The 20,946-nt window shown below is 44.4% G+C and overlaps 1 pseudogene across 1 annotated transcript in view; it reads left to right on the top strand.

The window, feature by feature from the left end:
* LOC145823083 (protein SIEVE ELEMENT OCCLUSION B-like) overlaps positions 1-20,744 on the top strand; it is a 48,676-nt pseudogene extending 27,932 nt beyond the window's left edge. Inside the window, exons 5-6 of the transcript XR_014365204.1 lie at positions 19,505-19,659; positions 19,923-20,744. The product of XR_014365204.1 is annotated as a protein SIEVE ELEMENT OCCLUSION B-like (transcript). The remainder of the gene's footprint in view (positions 1-19,504; positions 19,660-19,922) is intronic.
* The last annotated feature ends 202 nt before the right edge of the window (positions 20,745-20,946 follow it).

Below are 20,946 nucleotides of genomic sequence, written 5' to 3'. Positions count from 1 at the left end.
TTAATTAAATTAGGCAATTTGTAATATTAATTAGCTTGCGTAGTTAATTAATTTGTAATATTTATTCGGTCCCTCCGAGCGAGGGCAAATCTGTAATAAGTGTGCGTGAGTGTGTGTATGTCTTCCAACCTCACATCTTTCTTCCCTTTTATTTACCTGCTTATGATGGTAGATTAGGGCATGTTTAAATTCAGCATACCTTATGCTATGCATGCGTGCATTCATGCATTTTGTATTACATACATTAGGCTCGGTACATCACGTTAACCGCATTTGTACTTCAAATTCTAAACTGAATATGTGATAGTTGTGCATTCTCACATGCCATGTTTAGGATAGCCGAGCCTATTCTAGCAACACTTTGTATGCGATGCATTAGGCACTTAACATGGACTTGGATCATGCATGTTTGCTAACGAGTTCTTTGTTTTGGCACGGAGTACGATGTAAGTATTTCCGCTTTAGCATATCGCATGAGTGTGAATGTTACCATGACAACATGCTTAACATGTGGCTAGATGCTTATGTGTTATAACTGCTTGAATGCCTGTGGGTGAAGGTTGGATTGTTTGAGTTGGAAAAACTCGTTGAAATCCGTATTTTAGCCTACTTGCGAGTAGCAAATTCCAAAGCATTTTCAAACCAAACGGATATGCAATGTTTATTTCCAAATTAGACAATCTAGTCTATACTTGTTTGCTGCGCGCATAACATAGTAATTCTAGGTTAATAAATGGAAAATAAGAACACATAGCGTTTTTCAAAATCGGATATCATGGTTAGTAGAGGCCGGTCTTCGGACCGGGCGAAAGGGGGTGCTCATAGCTGACCTTCCCCGATCGTACCCAAGCTCCCGAGCCGAGACAACTCCGGTGATGACGGACATGTGGCCTTCGGCACCGAGTCAGGGTTTCCTAAATTCTCCCATAAAAAATATTTAGGTGGCGACTCTGTATCTGGCAAAGCAGTCCATGTTTGGCACTACTTTTTCAAAAATCTATTTCTCAAAACGATTTGCCAGATTTGGACTCTTTGGTTCAAGATTAAGAACCGCGACACAAATCGAGTCCGAACTGTAGCATGAGGCCCGCGGGCGCTGTTACACATACCTTTGGCCTGGGTTATCTGCCCACCAAAGAGGACTGGGTGAGGAAGGGTAAAGAGATAGCTGGGAGAGCCAGAGCAAAGAAGGCGGGGAAGCCTTTTGAATTAATGCATCGGCCCATTCGGGGTACCCTAAACAGACGCTTCGTTCGGGAGGGGGATGACTTTCCATTTTGTGGCTTCCCAGAACCATGGCTAAACGCGGAGAAGAAGCGCGTGCCTGGTTTCGAGATCTTCTTCGACCTGCAACTACCCGGGGATGACGTTGCCGAAGAGCAGACAGACCCATCAGCTAAGGTTGGGCAGTGTAAGGCAGTGGATTCCGAGAGCGCCAAACTTGAGATAGGGGTAATGCTGGCATGTCTACTTTCAGATCCTTCGATCGACCAAAAGTGCTTGGGGGATAACTCCTCGGTTTCCATGATTGGGGATGAAACGGTTGCGGGCCTACCAGCAACTATGTTGGATGCATCTATCGCACCCTCTCTCACTTGGTAGTACGATGAGGGATTTTTGTCCAGCAGCACCGAGTCAAGTAGTGAGCCAGAATCTGATTCCACCGAGTCTTGTGAGTCGGAATCAGGTTCCAGCTCGACTGAATCTAAGTCTGGTAATCCTGGGGATGATAACCCGGATGCCACAGTTATGTCCAGGTCGTCTTTTTCTTTCTCATTTGAGTCTGTTGTAACCGAGATTTCGGATGATTTGGATGTGCTTAATGAGAATCAAGTAGCTGTGGTTTCTGAGTACTTTTCTGTGCCCTTAATTTATTGCATAAACTCAGACTTTCAAAATTTTGATGAAAACGACGAGGAGGAAATTCCTCCGGTTTGCAACGTTTAATTGAGCAGGAGCAGGAGAGATTTGTCAAACCCTTAACAGATGAAATCATTACCGTGAATATTGGTACTGAGGAGGACCCGCGGCTGGTCCAGATCGGGTCCACGTTGTCTTCGGAGGAACGCGAGCGCTTAGTCGCTTTATTAAAAGATTTCAAAGATATTTTCGCGTGGTCCTACGAAGACATGCCTGGGATCAATCCTGAGATTGTACAGCACCGGATCCCCCTTGACCCCGAGGCCCGACCTGTCAAACAGAAACTCAGAAGGATCCGCCCGGACTGGGCTCTCAAGATTAAAGAAGAGGTCACCAAGAAAATCGACGCAGGCTTCCTGTTGGTGTCCGAATACCCGACTTGGCTGGCCAACATCGTCCCAGTGCCGAAGAAGGATGGCAGGATCCGGGTGTGCGTGGATTTCAGGGATTTGAACAGAGCCAGTCCGAAGGACGACTTTCCCTTGCCACATATTGATGAGTTGGTGGATTTCACAGCAGGGCATGCTTTGCTCTCATTCATGGATGGCTTCTCAGGGTACAATCAGATAGTGATGGCACCTGAAGATTGGGAAAAGACTGCATTCACCACCCCGTGGGGGACATACTGCTACAGAGTAATGCCGTTTGGGTTGAAGAATGCCGGAGCTACTTATCAACGGGCCGCGACCACAATATTGCATGACATGATCCACAAAGAGGTTGAGGTGTACGTGGACAACATGATTGTCAAGTCCAAAGAAAGAGAGGGCCACTACACCGCCTTACAAAAGTTCTTTCAAAGGATCAGAGAATTTCGATTGCGGCTAAATCCTCAGAAGTGTACGTTCGGTGTTACAGCGGGAAAAATGATGGGATTTCTGATTACACAAAGGGGCATCGAGGTCGACCCTTCAAAAATCAAGGCCATCTTAGAAATGCCACCACCAAGGACTGAAAAGGAGGTGCGAGGCTTTCTGGGTAAAGTGCAATTCATAAGACGGTTTATCTCAAAATTAACCTTGACTTGTGAACCACTTTTTGGTCTTCTGAAGAAAGGAAAGAAATTCCAATGGGACGGCCGATGCCAAGCTGCTTTTGAACAGATCAAGAAATATTTACAGAACCCGCCCGTGTTGTCGCCACCAAAGCCGGGGAAACCGTTGATATTGTACCTTTCAGTGATTGAGACTACAATGGGCTGCATGCTCGCACAAGAATCAGAGGATAAGGTGGAGAGGGCCATCTACTATCTGAGCAAGAAGATGTTGGATTACGAGACCCGCTACACTCCGCTCGAGAAGGCTTGCTTAGCTTTGGTATGGGCTACCAGGAAGCTGCGGCACTACTTGTTAGCTCACTCCGTAATGTTGGTTTCACGACTGGATCCCATCAAATACCTTTTCGAGAAACCGGCACTTACGGGTAGGCTAGCTCGTTGGTTGTTGTTGCTCTCCAAATTCGATCTGAAATATGTGACACGCAAGTTAGTCAAAGGAAGAGCAGTGGCAGAGTTCTTAGCCGATCATCTAGTCGAAGGAGGTGAAGCAGTTGAGTATTTATTCCCAGATGAAGCCATTTTGCACATCGACGATGAATATTGGACGATGTACTTTAACGGAGCATCAAATCAGTACGGGTATGGGATAGGAGTGTTGCTGATAACACCCGACAATGCCCGTATCCCTCTAGCCTTCAAACTCCAGTTCAAAGTCTTGAACAACAAAGCAGAATATGAGGCATGCATTGTCGGCCTAGAAGCGGCCCTGGAACTAGGGGCAAGACGGTTGGACGTCATCGAGGATTCAAACCTTGTTGTATCTCAAGCAAACAGAGACTGGAAAGTCAAAGAAGAAAAGATGATGATGTACCACCAGACCTTGGACTTGTTAATTCCTCGGTTTGAAAAGCTAAACTTTACTCATCTTCCAAGAGAGAACAACAGGTTCGCAGATTCTTTAGCAACTCTATCTTCCATGATAGACATCCCATTTGGAATCCGGATGCGTCCAGTCGTCATTGACCAAAAATTTGCGCCAGCCTACGAGTCGATTGCTGCTATAGATGAGGTTCAGGACGAAAACCCCTGGTATTATGACATTTGGAATTTCTTGGAAAAGGAAGCATACCCGCCATGGGAAAATGCCAAGGATAAAAGGGCAATCAGAAGAATGGCCATTCAGTTCATCATCTGTGGGGGTAAACTGTATAAGAGAGGTCATCTGGGAATGCATAAGCTGTGTGTTGAAGCCGAGGAATCGAAGCGCCTGATGGAGGCCATCCATGGAGGAGAATGTGGTGCGCATATGAACGGAGTAATGTTAGCATGGAAGATCCTCAGACAGGGTTACTATTGGTCCACCATGGAGGAGGATTGTATCGGTTTTGTTCGGCGATGCCACAAGTGTCAGATTCATGCAAACCGCATGAATATCCCACCGTCAAAGCTGTACAACATGACTTCGCCATGGCCATTTTCAGTTTGGAGAATCGACGTGATCGGGGCTGTCACTCCGAAGGGGTCGAATGGGCATGAGTTCATCCTGGTTGCGATAGATTATTTCACAAAGTGGGTCGAGGCCCAATCGTATGCGATGTTGAAGGCGTCGCACGTTGCAAAATTTATCAGAAACAACATCATCTGTCGCTATGGGGTCCCAAACGAGGTCGTTTCAGATAATGGATCCCACTTTAAGAAGGAAGTGATTGACTTGTTGGAGAAATACAACGTGGCTTTCCATAAGTCATCTACATACCGGCCGCAAACCAACGGAGCGGTCGAGGCCGCCAATAAGAATATCAAACACATACTGTAGAAGATGGTGGAAACCTACCGGGATTGGCCAGATAAGCTGCCATTTGCTCTGTGGGGCTACAGGACTTCAATCAGAACTTTTACCAGAGCGACTCCGTATTCATTGGTTTATGGGATGGAGGCCGTTCTACCTATCGAGATTGAGGTTCTGTCATTACGAGTATTGGCTGAGTGTCAAATAGCCGAAGTAGATTGGCAGCAGAGCAGATTTGAGGAACTCATGCTTTTTGATGAGAGAAGACTGAAAGCACTGTACCATGTTCAAGGCTATCAGCGTAGAATTGCCCGGGCTTTCAACAAGAAAGTTAAGTCCAGGAATCTAAATGAAGGAGATTTGGTGCTCAAGGACAACCGAGCTCCCATCCACGACCCAAAGGGCAAGTTCAAACCCAATTGGACTGGTCCCTACATCATGAAAACTATCTGGTCAGGTGGAGCTGTGGTTCTGATGGATCTAGATGGACTAGAGTTCTCCCAACCGATCAACATGGACAAGTTGAAGAAATATTACCCCTGAGAGGCTCGCTAGGCCGAAAACCCGAAAGGGTGACCTAGGCAAAAGTTAGAGCACAAAAAATTGAAAAATATAAAAACTGAGCTCGCAAGGTTGAAAACCTGCAAAGGGCGACCTTGGCAAAAGTTAGAGCGTAAAAGGAGAGTGAAAATACTCGAGTGAACCTAACCCCGAACTACGTAAGGCTTGATTCCCATGCTTGGGATACGTAGGCAACTTCATTCTGAAGTCCAGCCACAAACACTTCCAAATTCGATTGTGTCCATGCGATGGTTTTGGTCATCTTTGTCTTCTCTGTATCTGAGAGTCTGGTTGTGTTCGTCGCTCTGAGGACTGACTACAATGCGTTGCGGTGCTATCCAAACAAGGGGCAACTTTCCGTTGCCATTCAAAACGCCGCAGTGTCATTTCAAACAAGGGGCAACTTTCCGTTGCCATGCAGTGTCTTTCAGACAAGGGGCAATTTTCCATTGCTATGGGTCCGAAGTTGTGCATCTCAAAAGTAGGTTCCGTGCTCGTTGAGCAGTGGTCATTTGCAAAAATAGTTTTTGAGAATTTTTACTGAGGTTGACTAATCTTCTCGAAAAGTACTCCATTTTTCAAAACTGGAACATTTCTTAGACCCAAAAAAGGAAAATTTTCAGTGCTCATAACCTAACTTGAATGATTTTAAATCAGAAAATCGAACAAGCATGTTAATCTAACTCTCATGTTGGTCAAAATTGTTTTAACAGAACGTCAAAAACCAAAAATGGTCAAAATAATGAACTAAGGGCAAAGTTAAGTCAGGTGTTCTGTCTTTTCCCCGTTGTCAACATACTTGCTAGAAAAGGGCACTCTACTTGCCAAAAAGGACACTCTACCCGCCAGAAAAGGGGATAACTGAAGTTAACAACAAAGGGCTAAAAGCTCTCTCATCCTCCAAGCAACGAGGTATCAAGCCGAGTGCGAAACACAAATTGGAATGGATCGAGATGCTCCATTCCCTCATCCGGCGCATCGAAAGATGTCACCGAAGGAAATAGCCGTGAGCTGATTATGTTGGGCGTGAGCCCGCAACTTCCTGTTCATCCATCAACCACCCAGGGGAGGGATAAAAAATGAGAGATTAAAGAATAGAGAGATGTGCGCTGAGAGAAAAAGTGAGGAAAAGGGCTTTTTCAACAAAAACAGAGCCTGAGGGCTAAGTGATGTGAGAATCACAAATGAGAAAGGGTGGGAAACAATACCCGAAGAAACTGGCTCCTCGCGTACTGAGAGGTCTCTCGTCTTTGTAACACGTCTGTGTGTCGTGTCTTTTGTTTTGTTTGTCTCGATTCTTGCTTTGAGTCGTTCCGAGTGTGTCTCGATGCGTTTAGGTTGTTTACCTTTTCTTTTTCATTGTTCAGTCTTTTTCGCTGTGTTCAGTCGTAGGCTCAATGCCCAGTTAAGAACACATTTCTTAATTTCAAAAAATTGTCTTGTGCTCAGAGTGCCGTGTCGTTCTCCACATTTGTACAAAACAAGATTTTGTTCTTTCAAAAAAACGCAGGGTTCAACCCGAACCATGTGGGAACAGTAAAGCCAAAACCCATCTGAAGCTATATAGGTTCCAAACTTCAAAGCAAAAGAAAAAGAGGAAGATGTCGGACATCTGAGTTTGTTTCAACTTTTGCAAGTTCCGTCATCGCATCCTGTAGGTTCAGAATGAGCTGTGTGTTCAAAATTAAAAGACTACTGAGTTATGGGCCGTGTGTTCAAATTGAGCAGTGTTATGTTATGAGCTGCGTGTTCAAAAATTGAAGTATATGAGCTGTGTGTTCAGAATTGCAGTACGTGAGCTGCGTGTTCAACATAAAGTATATGAGCCGTGTATTCAAAATTAAAGTATGTGAGCTGCGTGTTTGTAACAAGCCCGCGGGGGACCTCGCTACAGCTCGGACTCGATTTTGTAGTCACGGTTCTAAGTCTGAACCAAAGAGTCCAAATCCGGCAAATCGTTTTGAGAAAACAGATTTTTGAAAGAAGTGCCAAACGTGGACTGCTTTGCCAGATACAGAGTCGCCACCTAAATATTTTATTTTGGGAAATTTAGGAAACCCTGACTCGGTGCCAAAAGGCCACGTGTCCGTCATCACCAAAGTTGCCTCGGCTCGGGAACTTGGGTACGATTGGGGAAGGTCACTTCGTGAGCACCCCCGCTCGCCCGATCAAAGATCGGCCTCTACTAACCGTGATATCTATTTTTGAAAACATTGTGAGTTCTTATTCCGGTTATTAGCCTAGGTTACTATGTGATGTGCGCAGCATACAAGTATAGACTGAGTTGCCTGAATTGGAACACAACATTTCATGTTCGCTTTTTTAAAAATGGTTTGCTACCCGCAGGTAGGCTTGAAATGCAGATTTTGCCACCCGCAGGTGGGCTTAGAAAAGATGATTTTGCCACTATCTAGTGGGCTTGAAACAAATAGTTGATGATTTATTCCAATTCAAGTAACCCAACCTCCACCCACAGGCATTCAGGCAGTTATATCACATAAGCAATTAGCCTCATGGTAAGCATGCTATTCATGGCAGTCACTCACACGCATGCAAGGATGCTAAAGCATAAAACTCACCGAGTACTCCAAGCCAAAACAGAAACTCATTAGAAATCATGCATGAATCCTAAGTATACAGAAATGCCTAATGCAACACATGCAAAAATACAACTATAGCAGGCTTGACTACTCTAAACATGGCATATGGAATGCTACAGCTAACATGTATTCAATTTGAAATTGAAAGTACAATGCAGTTAGTATGATGCGCCGAGCCCGGTGCATGCAAAATAGATGAATGAATGCAAACATGCTATCATACTGTATGCTAATTTAAACATGCCCTAATCTAACCATCATAAGCGGATAAATAAAAGGGAGAAAGACGTGGGGTTGGAAGACATACAACACACACACGCACACTTATTACAATTATGCCCTCGCACAGAGGGTCCGAATAAATAATACAGTCCCGAATGAAAGAATATTATAGTCCAAATAATACAGTCCGAATAATATACAAATTCCTAATTAATTAACAAATTAACTAAGAAAGCTTAATAAAACTGGCGTGCAAGCCAGGGACTGCCTTGCTTCTGATGGATGATGCATGTCCGGGTTGTCTCGCGCGGAAATCCAGCAGGATGCCCCAATTAGCCTCTGTTTAGCAGTTATTCTTGGAAAGCGTGCCGAGCTCCGAAAAGTTGTTGATTCTTCATTTTGCTGCAACAGAGAGCAGGAAAGGGGCATAGCAATGTATTTCACAAATATATGCATGCCTCGATCCTCGTGCCACCAATCACGCATACCGAGGCATGATGACCGAGGAGTCGAAATGCATAATTCAATATAGGATGAATGCGCATGAAACACAGCTAAAACCTAACTCCATCATGGATAATCCGGAGTGTCGGCGACTGGGGAATTGAGACGCATTTCGTCACTCGGAGTACGAAACGCATCTCGTTTCCCGTGCCCGGGCTAACTCCTATTCCGAACACAATGCAATATGCATGACATGTATGAAGTGCAACTAAGATACAATCCTAACATACACAATGCCGTGAAAATGAGATGCCTCAAAATGCGTGCACACGGGCACGCAAACCGAGAAAATGACAGAATGCGATCTAAGATACAACCTAGTGTGCACTATGCTGTAAAAATGAGATGCCTCGAAATGCGTGCACACGGGCACGCAAACTGAGGCGATGGCATACGCAATGCAATGGCATGGAAATGACATATAGAATGCAACATGGACTTATACTAATATGAGAGAGCCTCAGCCACACTCACATGAGAGGCCGATAGATGAAAATGAAGTGCCTCGAAATGCGTGCACACGGGCACGCAAACCGAAGCAATGGTATATGCAATGCAATGGCATGGAAATGACATATAGAATGCAACATGGACTTATACTAACATGAGAGAGCCTCAGCCACACTCACATAAGATACCGATAGATGAAAATGAAGTGCCTCGAAATGCGTGCACACGGGCACGCAAACCGAGGCAATGGCATACGCAATGCAATATGGCTAGAATGGTATGAAAGCATGCTAATGGATTTTCAGCAATGAAATATGGGGTAAAACAGCCCCAAAACGAGGCGAAAGTACACCCGATGCACGGAATAGTCCCGAAACACGAATTTTGGCACCCGAAATGGCCTATAGCTATACCAAACATGCACAATATGGACATGGAATGTATAGACAGAAGCAAGGAAGCCCCAAAATTAGCATTTTACCAGTACAAAACATGGCCAAACAGCAAACCAAGATAGGGCAAAACTAGCATGCAAGAAATGGCCCTAAACATGAGATTAAAAAGAAACTCATAGCTTCTGGCCCCAAACAGGTTAGGGTCCTTCAACAATGTTGAAGAGGGACCCAAAATATGATGTTTTACAGTTTATGGCAGCCCCAAAAACAGTATACAAATATATTAGAAATGCAATGCAAAAATGAGGCTCAAAAGTGGCTATAACATGAGGTATACAAAAAATTCACCAAACAAGAAAATACCCTTAATAAAACATGTTCAGGAGGTCAAAATAAAGCCACTTTTAGTTCGGACCAAGGTCCAAAAACAGCAAAATCAGGGGCTGCCAAGGCATACAAAAATGGGACCAAAAAGAGGATATAAAGGGAAGTACAACATGGAAGTTTCAAACAGTGTTGAGCCCTTCTTAAATGTTGAAGAGGGGCTCAAAATAAGACTACTTACAGTTTATAACATGCTCCAAAATAAATCACTCATAAGCTAAAAATATCATGCAAGAAAATGACACTTTAGAAGGATAATGAAGCAAGTGCAAGATGGGGGGCTCAAACAGGGTTGAGCCCTTCATGAGACATGAAAATGAGCTCAAAAAAGGGGTACTTTCAGTTTTGGTCGGAGCTCAAATGTATAAGAAGGAGAGGCTAAGAAATGTTGCAAGAAATGAGCTAAAAGAGAGGGAAATGGACTTACCCTTGAAGATCAATACTTTTGTTGCTTCTTGGACCAATTTTGATGACTCTAAGCTGCTGGAATTCTTCCCCTTTCTGCTGAAATGGAGTGGTGGTGGTAGAGCTTGGTGGTGATGAAGAAAACAAGGTGTAGGACTTAAGGATTTTTAGGAAAATGAGAAAGATGGAGGGAGATATGTGTATTGAGGCTTGAAGACAATTTTTTCTAACCCCTATATGTAACATTGCCTGCTGGTTATAAGGACCAAAAAGGGGGTGTAAAGGTGGGGGAAAAGGAGGCAAACTTTCCCCCACAAAATATCCCCCGGATATAGATATTTTCTGGGGGATAAAGCTATACAGCTGTAAAGTGAACAGTGTGAGGATCATGGCCGGCCAAGTATTTTTGCTGCAGGTGGCCGGCCGGCCACATCCCCTAGCCGGCCGGCTATGGGTCAAAAGGGTCAAGCTGGTTTAGTGGCCGGCCACCACATGGTGGTGTCCTCCCATGTGTGTACAACACAACCCTGTGGTTAAAAGTCCAAGAAAGTGGCTCAAGGGTGTTCAACATTAGCCCGGAAGGAGGGGTTCAAAAGGGTCACGTGGAATTACTAGCCGGCCACCAACTTTTAGGGTCCTCCCATGTGTGTACATCACAAATATGTGGTTCAAAGTTCAAGAAAATGGGCCCAAGGTGTTCAACATTAGCCCAGAAGGAGGGGTTCAAAAGGGTCAAGTAACATTAGTGGCCGGCCACCAACTTTTAGGGTCCTCCCATGTGTGTACATCACAAATATGTGGTTCAAAGTTCAAGAAAATGGGCCCAAGGTGTTCAACATTAGCCCGGAAGTGTGAAAAACGGGCGTCGGAGGGCGTCGGATGATATATAACTGGTTGCTGCAACAATTACTGGCCTCCCACCCTTCAGTGACCTTCCCAGTGATAAAACAGAGGTACCTGCCAAAAATGAACGAAAATCGTTGCAAAACGAATGTTCGGGGGCCAAAACGCGCAGTTCGAGGTCCCGAAAATGGGCTGTTAAGCACCGAAAGTGGCATTCGGCCACGAAGTGGGTTTCTCAGACCCCAGTGTCCCTCAAAAGGGAGAAAATAAGATGTATGCCAAAAATCAGAGCAAACGGAGATGGTTAAGCGATCCCGAACCGAGGCATACGGTCAACGGTCCCGAAAAACTGAAAACCGGACCCCGAAATGGGCAAAATGGCCTACCGCCACCAAATGTAGCCCACGGCCACTGAGAGATGGTCTACGGGACCTCTCCCTCCCCTCAGGAAAAGAAACAAAGAAAACCGAGCCTGGTTCGCAAACCGAGGCAAAGCACAAAAGAGGGTTCGGAAGTCCGGAGGCAGGGCTCACGGCCGCAACTCTGAAACTTCTGAACGAGCACATTATGCAACATCACCGAGCGCTCAATCAGTGACGTCTGAGTCTTAAGGTCGGTCAAAAATGGGGTGTCTACAGTGTTCAACATAAAGTATATGAGATGTGTGTTCAGAATTGAAGTATATGAGTTGTGTGTTCAGAATTGAAGTATATGAGCTATGTGTTCAGAATTGAAGTAGGTGAGCTGTGTGTTCAACATGAAGTGAATGAGCTGTGAGTTCAGAAGTGAAAATTTATGAGCTGCGTGTTCAGAATTAAGATTGAGTTGCGTGCAAATGAAAATGAATGAGCTGCGCGTTCAGAATTGAAATATGTGAGCTGCGTGTTCAAACTGATGTGAATGAGCTGTGTGTTCAGAAGTGAAGTGTATGAACTGTGTGTTCAGAAGTGAAGTGTATGAACTGTGTGTTCAGTATAAGTTGCGTGCAAATGAAATGAATGAGCTGCATGTTCAGAAGAGAAATGTGTGGGCTGCGTGTTCACAAGTGAAATGTGTGAGCTGTGTGTTCAAAGTGTGATGTATAAGCTGCGTGCAAATGAAATGAATGAGCTGCGTGTTCGACTTCTAAAAACTGTGGGCTGTGTGTTCACCATCAAGAGTTCGGACTGCGTGTTCAACTTTCAAAATGGGCTGCATGTTCAGAAGTTCAAAAGTTTGAGCTGCGTGTTCAACTTTCAACGAATGTGTGCTGCGTGTTCACAATCAAAAAATGGGCTGTGTGTTCAGAAATTCAGAAATTTGGGCTGCGTGTTCGACTTTCAACAAGTGTGTGCCGCATGTTCACAATCAAAAAATGGGCTGCGTGTTCAGAAGTTCAAAAGTTTGAGCTGCGTGTTCAACTTTCAACAAGTGTGTGCTGCGTGTTCACAATCAAAAAATGGACTGCGTGTTCAGAAGTTCAAAAGTTTGAGCCGCGTGTTCAACTTTCAACAAATGTGTGCTGCGTGTTCACAATCAAAAAATGGGCTGCATGTTCAGAAATTCAAAAGTTTGGGCTGCGTGTTCGATTTTCAACAAAGTGTGCGCCGCGTGTTCACAATCAAAAATGGGCTGCGTGTTCAGAAATTCAAAAGTTTGGGCTGCGTGTTCGACTTTCAACGAATGTGTGCTGTGTATTCACAATCAAAAAATGGGCTGCGTGTTCAGAAATTCAAAAGTTTGGGCTGCGTGTTCGACTTTAATCAGTGTGTGTTGCGTGTTCACCTTCAATTTGGGCTGTGTGTTCAAATAATCAGTGTGCGCTGTGTGTTCACCTTCAATTTGGGCTGTGTGTTCAGATAATCAGTTTGGGCTGCGTGTTCAACCCTCAATCAGTGTGTGCTGTGTGTTCACCTTCAATTTGGGCTGCGTGTTCGACTCTCAATCAGTGTGTGTTGCGTGTTCACCTTCAATTTGGGCTGTGTGTTCAGAAAATCAGTGTTTGGGCTACGTGTTCGACTCTCAATCAGTGTGTGCTGTATGTTCACCTTCAATTTGGGCTGTGTGTTCAAAATATCAGTGTTTTGGGTTGTGTGTTCAGAAAATCGGTGTTTTGGGCTGCGTGTTCAAATCTCAATCAGTGTGTGCTGTGTGTTCACCTTCAATTTGGGCTGTGTGTTCAGAAAATCAGTGTGTTGGGCTGCGTGTTCAACTCTCAATCCGTGTGTGCTGTGTGTTCACCTTCAATTTGGGCTGTGTGTTCAGAAAATCGATGTTTTGGGCTGCGTGTTCAAGTCTTAATTAGTGTGTGCTGTGTGTTCATCTTTAACTTGGGCTGTGTGTTCAGAAAATCAGTGTGTTGGGCTGCGTGTTCAACCCTCAACCGATGTGTGCCGTGTGTTCACAATCAATTTATGGGCTGAGTGTTAAGGAATTCAAGTGATAAGACCGTGTGTTCAGAGTGCAAACAGAATGCAAGAAAAATTCATAATATGTTACAGAAAAGGTAAGAACGAAGTAAATACCTCTCGTGCCTCATGGGAGAGATGATACTCCGGCTCTTGCAGAAGGAGATCCCCGGGTGCTCGCTTGTCAAAATCGGCGAAATGATGGAAAACAGCCCGCGGGAGAATGTGTACTGGTGGGTCATACCTCTCGGGGATGAAGGGGCGAACCCTCAGAGGCAAAGACATGATGTCAGGCTCGCCTCCGGCGCCTGGAGAACCTCCGCCGTGGGGAAATTGACCCGCCATTTCAAGAAATCTGCAAAAGGGGCAAAAATGAGCAAAATTTGAAAAAAGTTAACAAAAGTCAACTCTCGGGAAATGAAAAAGTCAACAAAAGTCAACTCCCGAGAAAATCTTCCAAATATTGAGACAAACTCACCTCAAGTGGCGAAAATGAGAAAAGAAGCCCCGAAACCAAAATTTAATCGGTTCAAAATGCTTAAAACTGAAAGATTTCGCGAAAACAACTTGCGTGGGACGTTGGAAAACGCGTATAGAGCACAGATCTGAGGGACAAAATGGTTTGGGAAGCTAGAGAAGAGGATTTCGGAGCTGCACTTGTGAGGACAAAGTGTTTGGATAAGTGTATTTAAAGAAAAGAGGCCGGAAAGACAAAACTGCCCTCGGATTTGGCAAAGTGGCCGGCCGGCCACTTTTTCTGGCAGGCCAGCCATTCACTTTTCAAAAACTGGCCGGTGGCCTCCCTCTCCCAATAAAGGTGGCTGGTGGTGTTCCTCACATGCCCCCCAAGGTCCCTGCAAATTTTGGGGAGGATTGGAGTCCCTGAGACCTGAAAAAGTCTGAGAGAAGTGCACTTTCTGTCGCGAAATCACTCCGCCGGAACTTCAGCTTCAACTTCCGATGCATGTCTCATCGTTTACTCATCGAAAGTGAGGTATATCCTTCTGCACATGTTGTAACCTCTTCGGGAGGTGGACTGGAGGCCGCGATCGAGTCGCCCTCGCCGAAACGCGCGTTTCCTTGCTCGTTGTTTTGTGACAAACAAACATCCTGGTTTACGCTTGTTCTACATTATCATGCACATAACTTGCATTATCATGAGCATAACTTGCATTCTCATGCACATACTTGCATTATTATGCATGTCTCTTTGATATCACCGAGCCTCCGTGCTTAAACTCGCGTTGTCACGCGCGCTTCTTCCTGCATTGCGATGCACTTTTCCATCAACACCGCGATTGTCTGCATTCGATATCACATTGAACGTATGCTGTTAGATATGTTGTGCTTGTTGAGTTTCTTTATTTTGCAGGCACGATATTGTATGTACGGTTCATTTGAGTCTGGTGCGACCAGACGAATCACGTAGGTATCGTATCTTCTCCGTGTGAGACGCGACGAGAATTGAATAATTCTCTGCATTCTTAACTGCATGAAATGTAGTTGTTGCTTTGCATTCTTGCTTAAAACTGTTGCATCTATTGTGAATATGTGCTTCATTACAGCTTACTGCATTTGCATGACCTTGAGTTACGTTTGGCTTCTTGCATTATCAGTTGCATTTTGCCCCTTCCTGTGGGCACATCTCTGTTTATCACGCCTGTTTGTCTAAGTCTTCGGCCTTGTCAAAAATAGGTCGTCTCTGGGCTTTGACATTCACTCCCGTCACTTATGACTTTCGAGTTCTGTCAAAGAGGGGCAACTGTAGACACCCCATTTTTGACCGACCTTAAGACTCAGACGTCACCGATTAAGCGCTTGGTGATGTTGCATATCGTGCTTGTTCAGAGGTTTCAGAGTCTTGGCCGCGAGCCTTGCCTCCGGACTTCCGGACTCTTTCATGCTTTGCCTCGGCTTGCGAACCAGGCTCTGTTTTCTCTGTTTGCTCTTCTCGAAGGGAGGGAGAGGTCTCGTAGATCATCTCTCAGTGGCCGTAGGCTACGTTTCGTGGTCGTAGGCCATTTTGCCCGTTTGGAGTCCGATTTCCGGTTTTCTGGAGCCGTTGGCCGTGTGCCTCGGTTCGGGACCGCTTAACCACCTCCGTTTGTTCTGGTTTTTGGCATGCATCTTGTTTGCTCCCTTTTGAGGGACACTGTGGCCTGAAAAACCAACTTCGTGGTCGAACACCACTTCCGGTGCCTAACAGCCAGTTTTCGGGGCCTCGGACTGCGCGTTTCGGCCCCCAAACCTCCATTTTGCATCAGTTTGAGCTCATTTTTGGCAGGGACCTCTGTTTCATTATTGGAAAGGTCGTAGAAGGGTGGGAGGCCAGTAATTGTTCTGACAACCAGTTTTATTCCTCCATCGCCCTCCGTCGCCCGTGTTTCCCACTTGAAAGCCAAAGTTGACCACCCTAAGGCCACTTTTTCTTGCCCCAAACCACATATTTGTGTTGTACACACCTGGGAGGCCACCAATATCACATGGCCGGCCAGTAATTCTTTTTGACCCTTTTGAACCCCTCCTAAAAGTGGCCTTTTCTCTCTCCTGGTTCACTTTCTCCAGTTTTTGACTACATGGTTGTATTGTACACACATGAGAGGCTCCTTTTTTGGTATGGCCGGCCATTAATCCTCATTGACCCTTTTGACCCTTGGCCGGCCGGCCATGGGGAGAGCCGGTCGGCCACCTACAACCTCAATAACCAGCCGGCCTTGCTCCTTGCTGCAGGTACATTTCAAATATGCATCTCTTTCCCCCCCAGATTTTGTATTTGGGGGGCCAACTTTTTGGGAGGAAACTTGAATTCCTTTCCCCCCCCCATTTTCCCCCCCTTTTCTCCCCCTCTTTTGCCTATAAAACCAGCCTCCCATCTCTGTTTTAAGGGTTAGAAAATTTGCCTTTGAGCTCCCATATTGTATCTCTCTCCCTCTACACTTCCAAGCTTCAAACCTCTCAAGTCCTACACTCATTTCTACACCACCACCTAACACCACACCACCACTCCATTCCAGCAGTTTGGAGGGCCTTCTTAGAGCTTTGGAGGCACCTTTTCTCAAGCCAAAAGGCTGCTAAAGTTTGGTCTTCAAGGGTGAGCAACATTTCTTCTCTTTTAAGCTTATTTTTGTATCATTTCTAAGCCATACATGCTTGCATATTTGGGCTCCGACCCTAACCGAAAATAGTCTTGTTTTGATGTATTTTTCATGTTTGTTTTAGGGTCTTTCCATGTTTTAGGTCCCTAGCTACCACTTGCTTCATTACCCCTCTTGTGTGCCTATTTCTTGTGTAGTATTTTTGGCCTACGTGTAAATTGTTTTGAGCTCTATAATAAACTATAAAGTGGTTTATTTTGAGCCCTTCTTCAACATTGTTGAAGGGCTCATCACTATTTGAGGCTTCCATTTTCCACTTGCCTTTATATCCCTCTTTTGGCCTTATTTTTGCATGATTTGTTAGCCCCTTGTGTTTGCATTTTTGGACTCTAGTCCGAACTGTAAATGGCCTTATTTTGACCCCCTATTCATGTTTGATCAAGGGTCTTTTGCTGTTTTAGGCCCCATTTTTACACTTTGTGTTTAAGCCTCTTTTTAGGCCTTATTTTGCATAATATTTTAGTCTTGCTTATGCACTGTTTTGGGCTCGGTTATAAACTGTAAAGAGATTCATTTTGAGCCCCTCTTCAACTTTGTTGAAGGGCTCTTAGCCATTCAGGGCCATAAGCTGCCACTTGCTTCATTACCTCTCTTTCGGGGCCATTTTTTGCATGCTAGCTTAGCCCCATTTGTGTTCATTGTTTGGCCTTGCTTAAAACTATAAACATGCTTGTTTTGGGACTGCCTTGAATCTGTCTTCATACTTCATGTTCAAATAGTGCATGTTTTGTATAGCTATAGGTCATCGCGCATGCCTAGTTTTGCATTTCGGGTCTCATTCCATGCATCGGGTGCCATGTTTGCATGATTCGGGGCTGTTTTGGGTCATATTTTAGTGCTGAAATTTGCATGCTAGTATTCCATATTCATGCCTTTCCATGTCTTGTTAGAGTGGCATTCGTGCTTTAGGTTTGGTCCTCGGTTTGCGTGCATGTGTGCACGCATTCCGAGTTGTCTCATTTTCATCACATGGCCTCCTATGTGAGTGCGGCTGAGGTCCACTCACGTTGGTGTAAGCCCATATTTCATTGTGTATGCCGTTTCATTTCATAGCATTGTGTATGCTAGGATGTATGTTAATGCATTGTGTATGCCATGTTACCTTGTGCATCGTGTATGCCATCTCATAGCATTGTGCATGCTAGGTTGTATATTAGTTGCATTTATGCATGTCATGCATATTGCATTGTGCTTGGGATAGGAGTTAGTCCGAGCACGGGAAATGAGGGACGTTTCGTACTTCGAGTGACGGAACGTGTCTCAATTCCCAGTCACCAACACTCCAGATTATCCATGATGGAGTTAGGTCTTGTTGTGTTTTCATATGCATTCATTCTATATTGAGTTGCACAATTCGACTCCTCGGCCATCATGCATCGAGATGCGTGATTGGTGGCACAAGGATCGAGGACTACACTCCCTGAAGAGTAGTCACGTATACATGTGTGAAAATACATTGCCATGCCCCTTTCCTGCTCTCTGTTGCAGCGAATCAAGAATCAGCAGTCTTCCGGGGCTTGGCGCGCTTTCCAAAAAATATTGCAAAACAGAGGCTAATTGGGGCATCACAGTGGATTTCCGTGCAAAGGCGACCCAAACATGCATCATCCATCATCTGGAAAAGAGTCAAGGCAGTCCCTGGCTTGCCTGTCTGTTTATTGTTTTCTTAGTTAATTTGGTAATTAATTAGGATTTTTGTAATTATTTGGACTGTAATTATTTGGGACTGTATATTATTTATTCAGACCCTCTGCGCGAGGGCAATGCTGTAATAAGTGTGCGTGTGTGTGATGTATGTCTTCCAACCCCACGTCTTTCTCCATTTTATTTACCCGCTTATGATGGTTAGATTAGGGCATGTTTTGATTAGCATACAGTATGATAGCATGTTTGCATTCATTCATCTGTTTTGCATGCACCGGGCTCGGCGCATCATACTAACTGCATTGTATTTTCAATTCCAAAGTTGAATACATGTTAGCTGTAGCATTTCATATGCCATGTTTAGAATAGCCGAGCCTGCTATAGTTACACTTTTGCATGTGTTGCATTAGGCATTTCTGTATAATTAGGGTCATGCATGGATTTCTAATTAGCTTCTGTTTTGGCTTGGAGTACTCGGTAAGTTTTATGCTTTAGCATCCTTGCATGCGTGTGAGTGACTGCCATGAATAGCATGCTTACCATGAGGCTATATGCTTATGTGATATAACTGCCTGAATGCCTGTGGGTGAAGGTTGGGTTATTTGAATTGGAACAATTCATCAAATGTGTGTTTTAAAGCCCACTAGATAGTGGCAAAATCATGTTTTCTAAGCCCACCTGAGGGTGGCAAATCCACGTCTTAGCCTACTTGCGGGTAGCACCATCAAACCATTTTCAAACAAACGAACATGAAATGTTTTGTTCCAATTCAGGCGACCCAGTCTATACTTGTATGCTGTGCGCATCACATAGTAATCTAGGCTAATAACCGGAATAAGAACACATAATGTTTTCAAAAATAGATATCATGGTTAGTAGAGGCCGATCTTTGATCGGGCGAGCGGGGGTGCTCACGAAGTGACCTTCCCCAATCGTACCCAAGTTCCCGAGCCGAGGCAACTTTGGTGATGATGGACACGTGGCCTTATGCAAACGAGTCAGGGTTTCCTAAATTTCCCCAAAATAAAACATTTAGGTGGCGACTCTGTATCTGGCAAAGCAGTCCATGTTTGGCACTTCTTTTCTAAAAAAAATCTATTTTCTCAAAAACGATTTGCCGGATTTGGACTCTTTGGTTCAGACTTAGAACCGTGACAATTTGAGAGTCCGAACTGTAGTGAGCCCAATATCAAACGGAACGGGGGGCACTCGTTCCTCCCCGGGGGCGTTCGGGGACGTCTACACAAGGTAAGGTGGTGAGCCCCAATGCCATCCACATGATGTGGATATGGGGAAGCAATGCGTTTCCTTTTACCAGCTTGAGAGAGGAAGCTCTTTGGAAGGAAGAGACTTGGAAGGTTGAGTTGCTGGTGAATGGTATCGACCAAACGATACTCAATTGGGTAAACATCAAAAATATATATATATATATATTTTATTTTGTCTAGCTAGATAACCATTATTGCATTATTAATTTGGTCCAATTGATAACATCTATTAAAAAATATAATATAAATCCCAAGGCAAAATAGTTTATTAAAAATAAATTGACTATTTCAAATTGGATGTCAATCTCTATATAGTACTTCATCTTTTAAACTAATATGATCAAATTATTGAGTTTGATAACTAACATGTGATTCGGATCGACCTTTTTTTATTATAGATTAGAGAAGGAAAACACATTTTCTTGTATGGAGGGGATGACGTCGAGTGGTTGCAAAGATTCACAACCATGGCCAACTCTGTTGCACGGGAACACACATCCCTCTGGAGATGGTCTATGTCGGAAAGAGTAGTAAAAGGGAACAAGTTAGGCGAGCCATTCAAGCTGTCAATACTGGTAAAATAGGGACTGCCTGGCAAGAGCCTATGATATGGTTTTTCTGGACTCGGCTAGAGAACATGCTGTTCTCCAAGATTCAACTTGGCAGGGCCAATGATTACGACCCCATGATGGAAGAGATCAAAAAACTTCTTAGCTATGACAAGAGTGGAGGAGGATGGGCTGTGTTCTGCAAGGGATCGGAGGTGGTGGTCAATGGGCATGGGCGCACGGTGTTACCTACTTTGTTGGAGTACACCGATATGTGGAAACAAAATGTGATCACCAAAGGGTTTGATAAATCGTTCAAGGATCACCATGACAGGCTTCATGGGTTTGAGCACCTGTGTTGTCGCTTTGAATCCCCAAGCATGGTGGAAAGGATACTGGAGAGCATGAAATGCCCGGAGTGCCTCCGTAGCATGGAGAAGCACATCACCTTCATATGCTGCCACGATGAGAATCCTGTTACCAACATACTTGACTGAGTACCCTGATGTTGAACAATTATTATTATACTATTGCTATTGAAATATGAATAATGCTTTTTGTGTTTTATACGTATATCTTTTTTTTCGTGTAATAAGATTCCAGTGTGATGAAATGTAATTGTCAAGGTCCTTGGGCTTTGATATTGTTAATGTCTATATGATATTCCTAGACTATATTAGATATTGATTTCTTAGATATATTTAGGAATAGCCATAGTTAGGTTTCTTGTAAAATACTCTTTCTCAGTATTAGGTTTTTAATAGGATACTTTTTTCTCAGCCTATATATACAAGATAATATTCATTGAATACAATGCATAAGTACCTAGTAATTTCACTTCACCGGTGGGAGGCACCTTGCCTTGGCCGCTCAT

This window comes from Camellia sinensis, chromosome 1, assembly GCF_055761805.1.
Source record: "Camellia sinensis isolate YWXY chromosome 1, ASM5576180v1, whole genome shotgun sequence".
Taxonomy (NCBI): domain Eukaryota; kingdom Viridiplantae; phylum Streptophyta; class Magnoliopsida; order Ericales; family Theaceae; genus Camellia; species Camellia sinensis.
This window is presented reverse-complemented; position numbering and strand designations above follow the sequence as displayed.